The following is an 8,616-nucleotide window of genomic DNA, read 5'->3' as shown; positions in this document are numbered from 1 at the left end:
TATTCTTGATTATGAATAATGATAGAACCAATTTATGTAAGGCCTTTTAAATGCGCATTTATGTAATTATTAAATCATGAAAGTATTATAACTCATATGAGTCAAGTGGGAGAATGTAAGAAATTATGTAAATTAATTTCTATAAAGTGACTCACATGACTTAGAGTTTGGGCTTTGGGCCCAAATATGATTTAATAATAATAATAGAGTAAAGGCCCATTGGTTAATGTGAGAAATATATATATCTGATGATATACCTAATGAAAACCTACATCTGATGGAGATTGGGTACTAAAGGCTATAAGGTTCTGTCTCTGCAAATAATAGTTGTCTCACTGTTAACCATCACGAAAGTGTGAGACAAGAACGGAATTGCAAGAGATAGATTGGGATAAAGGAGATAAAGTAACTGCTCAATTAGGATCACTCATGGATCAAGGTAAGTGCCTATTCCTTCTTGATTATATGATTGTGTGAGAATCATGATATGATAAGATCTATATGTGAACACATTATTGTATGTGTTCAATTTACGTTTATTCATGTTTTGACTTACAGTTGAAACCAAACAAAACCCTGAAATACATGTTGATTACAATATACCTTGTGCCTCCTTCCTCAGCACGTGCTTCAAAATCTTCCCCGTCGACATCTTTGGCAGAACCTCCTTGAATAGCACCGTCTTCCGATAACATGAAGTGCACCAACCTCTCTTTGCAAAACTCCACCACCTCCTCTTTCGTCAATCGTTGCTACAACTGCTCCTTCAGCTCCACTAACGCGGATGGGGTCAAGAATGGGAGTTGCTTGCGAAAGAGTATAAGAAAGATAAGAATACGATGAGGGAAGAGGTAGGTGTTGTTTGAATATGAAGAAATAATGAGAGGATGGATTTAGAAATAAGGAATGGAAGAACAAATAACAAATAAGGTGTTCTCTTTATCTCTCTAATGTAAATGGACTTTGATACGTTGACAACCATTTTTTTTCTACATTCACTTTACAACCAACAATATTATTATTTTAGTTTTTTTTATACCATTTAATTACAAATATACTATTTATTATGTATATTTATTTATAAACTCATCACATCAATAAGAGTTGTATACAACTTTATGGGTTGTCAAACCATAATTTTTCAATGTAAATAGGGAAAGTTAAATGTGCAAAACTACGATGTGACAATAAATTGGATTGCATTGTATAGATAAAAATATAATTCAAGTAAATTTATTTATGAAAACAAGATGATAAGAAATTAAAATTTATATGAAAACATAGTATAAATATATAAATTATTTTAACTAATAGATTTAGCAAATATTGAATATCATAGGTTTTAGTTATTTCGCAAAAGATTGCCAAAGGCTCCAATTTAAAAAAAAAATTATTCTTTATAATATTTTTAATTATAAAATCGTGTTTTAACAAACAAACAAAAATATATTTATTATAATATATTTTTTAATATTTTATATAAAAAAAATTAAAATTAGTTTTAGTCCATAAACTATCATGATGATGTGGATAATGACTCATCGCGTGGACTTTCTAATATTATATATTATACTTCATGCTGGAAGTCTATTTGCCACATCAGAAGAAAAAAAAAGTTAACATTGTCAATTATTAAGGACTTATTCCAATCGTTTCGATGTCAAAAGTATTTTGATGGTCTAAAGTTTGAATTTGGGATGAAAACTAAATTCAAATTATAGTATAGAGACGAAAAACATATTTAACTTGAAAAAATTTTAAAAAAATCAAAAGTCTAAATTTGTACATCTAGTCTCAAAAAAAATTTGTATACAAAGTTGTAAGTTTAAATACAACTTCAGTTAAAAAAAAATCAGAATTGGACAAAGTATAAGTCGTGTTTGAAAATATGATTTTTACATTTTAAAGTCATGCTTTCAGACATGAATTAACCATTTTTGTGAAAAAATAAGTATTTACTCATTTCGTTAAATACTATATAAAATTACACAATTTTTGTACAAAATTCATAACTCTCTTTCTCAATCTTTGTGTTTGTTTTGTTACTCTGATTTACAACTTTAAGTAAATGATAGGTCCATTGATTTTCTCTTGATCTATCTAAACTTTGTTAAAGATAAAATTATGATAATAAATATTTAATTTTAAAGCAATAAAATCATAACATTAATATTGAAAAAAGAAAGTTATTGATAGCAACTCTTATCTTTTAATTTTTAATTGATAAACTTATTTGTATATGTATAAAAAATTTATACTACTGAAGAGTTGAGTTATTCACATCTTTGTGTTTTAATCAATTGAGAAAAATATATTAAAAGAGTATCTAAATATATTCATATAGAGTTATTTATTTGAAAATGATTTTACCTAATATGAGGATAAATTTGAGTACATATATCGAGTATATATTGGAGATGTTTGGAAATCATTAATAGAAAACACAAGATTTTAAATTGTGATTCCTTTATCATAATCAGGAAATAAAAATAAGCATTAATATTGGTTTAGTGGTTAAAAGTTCAATATGTACTTATCATGTATTTGGTTTTCTTTTAGAATAAAATGTTAATAATATATATATATATATATATATATAATCAATTAGGAAATGAAAGTATAAAAAATAATGGAGTGAAAGATACATGTTTGCAAGAATAGAAAATAAGTGTTTGATTTTAAATTGTAGAAACAAAAATTTATGAAACTAAAGAAATGAAGGTGGAGAACTTCAAGGTCCACCCTTCCCTATCCCTCTTATTTCCATTCTAAATTTGTTGTGTCCTTCTAAAACAGGGTTCTTTTAACCCCTTTTTCCCCTAAATTCATAAAATATCAACTTCACCATTTCATATTCCTAACTAAACCATTCTAAACCCAAATTGGTAAGCTGTAATTGTCTTTATTTTTTATTGTTATTTTTAGATTTTTCTTCCATTCCATATAAACCCCAAGACACACATATTAATCCTCACCCAAGAAAAAAAAAATCTCGCATCCTCTCCTCAACCCTGTGTCGCCGTCGTGACCACCGTCGATATACATCAATATACGGCGAGGGTTGAGGAAGATGGAGGAGATCGAATGTGGCCATTATGTGGGTCATGGCTACGTGAGCAACTGGGGCATGCAGTGTGACAGCATGCGTCGCCGTCGATGTACGAGTAACGCGACGCCATCCACGGCGGTTTCCGGTTACAGAAAATATTTGAAGGGAACGGAGTCGGAGATGAAGAGAACGCGGCGCGTGGGAAAGGACAAGTCCCATGAAACGGAGAAAAAGGTATCGATGAGAAAGATGCAGTGGTTGATGAAGAACAAGTATGGAAAATTGACCCATAATTGCTGATACCCCAATCACCAATTTTTTTCCCTTTATCTTTTTAATATAGATCACACCAATCTGAGAAAAAAAATACAATTTTCCTCCAACTCAGATAGAATAATCATAAACAATAAAAAAAAAATTACCTAACTCCAAATTAAGCTAGAACTTAATCCTATACCAGAATCACATTCGTGGTGGAAAAAAAGTTTAACAATTTGTTGTTACATGAATAATTTTTTATGTTTTTGCTTTGGTAATAATTCAATTCCAAAGTTTATCATTTCGTTTTTGTGTCTTCGTGATTCTGCCTCTCTATCTGCTTTTCACTTTTTGTGCTTTCATGAAATGCCTCTTATAAATTGTTAATTTTCTTAATAAAAATTGGTTTCTGTTATATGCACAATGGAAATTCACCTCACGCTGTTAAATAAACATGTTGTGTAATAAATAGGAAATATTTATTTAGATCTACATATACAATATACTAATTTTGTTGTATTCTATTTTTGTAATATTTAAATAAATACTAATAAACATTTAATATTAAAAACTCTTCTTATTCTTTCATGTCTTTCTTTATAAAATATCTTAACTTTTTCAGTTTTTAAAAATATTTCGGAAAAGTAAAAAGGATGATGATAACTTGACAGTGTAACTTTTCTCTCGCTTATAATTTTATAAATTATTATTTTACTATAATTTTTTATTTTATTTTAATATAATTTTTTATTTTAAAAACTGTTGTTAATTGAATGTAGTGAAATAGTCTCTTGTTCACCATTTTCTTTTTATTTAGCAGAATTTAATATCTGCGAATATTGTTCACGTTATTATTTGATAATATGAAATTAATTAATTTGAAATAATATAATCACTTTTTACGTTGAAATTAAATTCTAAAATTAACATCTAATTAATATCAAGTGGGTTATTTTTCTTTCCTACATTCTCTTGAGTAATCTTAAATATAAAGTTGTGAAACTAACTCTTGAATCGACGCCAATATTTATTGCATAAACATTACCCATAAAATTTATAGTGTGTGGTTAGTTTAATATTTATTTTCCCAACAATACACTCTTTTTTTTGTTAAGATTGCATAATACCCACTTCCAATGCGATAAACTTCTGATAAAATAATGGGGAATGATTATATTAATTTGTGTGTTAATCAAAATAATTGAAATGACTTCGTAATTATTTTTACTAATTTGTTGTGGATTGGGTATTACAATATCCCATATTTTATCGGACCATTCTTACAAAAAAACTTTTAGAATTTTGCAATTTACACATTTTATTATAATGAATACACCATTTCTCTTTTTTATGATTTTATTATAAAAGGAATTATTTTATATAAAAAAAATAAATGTTCTATTTGTGTACTCACATTCATTATTCTTTACACTTTATATTCCGATCTTTTATTTTTATTATTATTTAAATCTTAATCTTACAACTCATATGTTCATCGTTTCTTAAATCTTATTTTTTCACATCAACCATCTTCATTCTTCTTTAAATTGTTTACATTTAATTGAATATGATGTTATCCACCAAGTTCAATATCAATATGGTGTATTTTCTATTATTGTTACAATCATGTTCATATTCTAGTAATCCTAATAACATGCGTAGGAAGATGTCTTGTTTTACATTTTCTTCAATAAGCCACTTTATTTTCATAAATTGAACATTCGTAACTTAAAGAATCAGTTACAAAGGATAAATAGTTGATTCAATATAAAAAGTATTAATATATCTAGTTTCTAGTATAATAAAGAAAATAATTACACTTTAAGTAAAAAAAAAAACTTTAATTTTAATAAGTTTGTTTGAATTTCGTTAATGGTGAATGTAATTAAACATATAATTGCTCTTTAGTTATTGTCATGTTTACTTATTAAAAAAAATAATATTGATATGCAATCATCCTTGAAGAGAGTCTTTTAATCTTAATTTTTAGTTTTTTTCTTTGTAAATTTAAAATTTTTAATGGTTCCTTTAAAGATAATGGTATATTAAAGTTAATTTTTCCTTTAATAAAAACATGTAATAATTATTAAAGATCAAATGTTCAATTACTTTACCCATTAATGGAATTTAAATAAAATTTACAGAATTAAAGTTTTTGTTGTACTTAGTCCGTAATTTTTTTCTTATTACACTAAAAACACAAATATGTTAATATTTATATACATTGCCAATTATTTACTCAATAAATAATTATAAAGTAGTGTTCGAACCAACATTAAATAAGGTTTTTTTTCATTTTCTATTTATTTATCTAATATTACATTTCTTCTTATCTTACATGGGAGTTGTTGGAAAAAATATTAAGCGGGAGTAAATAATTATAAAGTAGTGTATGAATTTGCATTAAGTTAGGACAAAGTAATATTTATTTCTTTTTTCATTTTCTACCATTTATCTTACCGTACATTGGAGTTGTTGGAAAAAACTAGTAAAAGTATAGGTAGTCATTGGATAGTAAAACTAGTAGTTGTTGGATCCTCTAAACGCTGATTGTCCTCTTGACGCTCCTTGTGTAGTAGACGTTTGGTTCTCCATTGTTATAGACGCTTAGATCTTTCTGTATAAATATATTTGTTATCTTATTCAGTGATAAGAATGTATTTTTCTGTTTTTGTTGTATGAATAATACACTTTCTCTTTCTCTTCCCTATCTTTCACATGGTATATAGAGCCATTTTTTTCCTATAACCATGACATATTCTTCTTCCACCCAATTATTTTGTGATTCTCCCACTGTTTGTGTTTTCTTTATTCCTCATACATTTGCTACTCTCCCTCAATCTTAAGTCTGATGATGACAACTATCTCATACAACAACAACAAGTCTTGGCTATTGTGCGTGAATTCAAACTTTTGCACTTCTTGGACAAATCTTGCACTCCTTTGAATTTTCAATATTTAGAAGATGCTCATAATGGTATTGTTTCTTATGCTTTTCTGAATTTTGAACAACAAGACCAACTTCTTGTAGCTTGGCTCCTAGCTTTTATCACAACTCCTATTCTCACCAAGATGGTAGGCCTTCACACGGCTAACCAAATTTGGGACAAGTTGGGGACTTACTATGCTACACAAACTTGGGCCAAAGTACGCAAACTCAAACTATAACTAGGGTCTTCTGAGAAAGATCAGACAATTATGTGCTATCTTATTGATATTAAGAAGATTGTTGATACTCGTACTGTCATAGGTTCATTAGTCACTCTTGAAGATCATATTGAAGTGATTCTTGATGGTATTTTTATATGGATATGATGGTTTCATCACATTTGTTACATCTTGCATAGATCCTTGTATTGTTGAAGATACAAAGTCATTATTGCTTGCTCAAGAGGAACATTTTGAGAAACATCGGGCTCTTGATAATACACTTCCTCAAGAAAAATCTTGCTTCGTGTATCTCGTCGTCAAACTAGTTTCAAAGAACTGTCATACGCAACAACGTACAACAAAATAGGGGATCACAATTTAACTACATAATTTATCCAAACAATAAATCTACGCATTTTTTTGGACCAAAGGTTATAAATCATCAATCTTGGAGTTCTTCTTCAACTTCTACATAGTCATATAAACCTCAATGTCAAATCAGTGGTAAAGCATGACATACTTCTCTTGATTGTTGTCATAAATACGATCATGATTCCTCTTTTACAGTCAATGCAAATTCATCTCAATTCCTTCCTTCGGTGTCTGATGACAATGAACCTTCTTTGCTTAGTACTTCCTCCACTCCCATTGACCCACTTTGGTATCCAAATAGTGGTGTCTCTCATCATATTACAATTCACATTAAAAAATTCTCAAAGAAAACTCCTTTCACTCACAATGATGTGGTTTGTGTAGGTAATGGTCCAGGTATGCATATTCATCATATTCGTTCAACTACTTTCATACCTCCACACACATCAAGACCTCTTAATCTCAATCAACTTTTACATGTTCTTTCAGTTACAAAGAACTTGATGAATGTTTTTAAATTTGTTAAAGATAATCAGGTCTTTTTTTAATTTCATCCTAACCATTGTTTTTCAAAACTTATGCAACCAGGAAGATAATTCTCAAAGGAAATCTTAAAGATGGTTAATACAATTTTCCATTTTTTACCAATCCTTGTGTTTTTTTTTTTTTGCAAATAATATCTCATACACACCTATGTTGTCTCCATTTTCTTTATGACATTCCAGACTTGGTCATGCTTCGCATAAAGTTGTTCAACATGTATTAAATACTTGTAATATACATTGTACCAAACAACGATTATTTTGTGATACATGTGTTATAACTAAAACACATTAATTACCAATTGTTGACTCTATAAATTTATATAATTGTCCTCTTGAATTGGTGCATGTTGACATATAGGGGGCCGACTTCTATTGTTGCATCACAATATATCACAACTTGTAAAATCGGTTTAAGCAAGATAATTTTGAAAAAAATATATTTTTGTTTCCTAAAAACACGTTAATATCTTTTTGTTTTAAGATATTATATTACTTTAATTAATCATGTATTTAGCAAATATATGTATTTTGAAGATTTCATTTTTTACAATTAATTGTTTTAAACAAAATCTGTTACGTGTTCAATTTGTTCATTAGAGCGTTTGTCATAGGGAAAAGTTTTTAGACACCCTATTGGTCTACTACATACTACAGTTGTACACAAGCACTATTAAATCATTCAAATCACAAATAAAACATTTAGGTTTGTTTTTGTTATCATAAAAACATAAACTCCGCATATGATCTTTTGATCATCAGATTGTCTAGTGTGGTATTGACTGTCCATAGGTTCAAAAGACTGTCTAAGAGCTTAACATATCGTTTAGACAAATTGTCCAGAGTTTCAACACAAAATTAATCAAATCACCACAACAATAAAATCATAGTTAAAAACATTAAAATGTGGCACAACTAAATTAGAAGTAAATTCAAACTATAACATTAAAAAAAATTGTATTAGTTAATATCTTTAAACTTCATTACAATTTTTAATGGATGAGCATTTAAGTCATAAATACTTAGAACATGAAAAACATCAATTATATATACAAAATAAAATTTCAAATATCAATAATTTATTATGATTGTTAAATCAAAACATATTAGTTAGTAATAACCAACAAAAATTCATAAATGCAAAACAAAACATTATACTTAATAACAAAACTAAGTATATTGTGAAAATTCATAAAAAAGAATGCATGGTGGGATACCAAGAGGATGTTGTGGCTTAATATATAT

Source organism: Phaseolus vulgaris, chromosome 2 (genome assembly GCF_051622355.1).
Source record: "Phaseolus vulgaris cultivar YP4 chromosome 2, ASM5162235v1, whole genome shotgun sequence".
Classification (NCBI taxonomy): Eukaryota; Viridiplantae; Streptophyta; class Magnoliopsida; order Fabales; family Fabaceae; genus Phaseolus; species Phaseolus vulgaris.
This window is presented reverse-complemented; position numbering follows the sequence as displayed.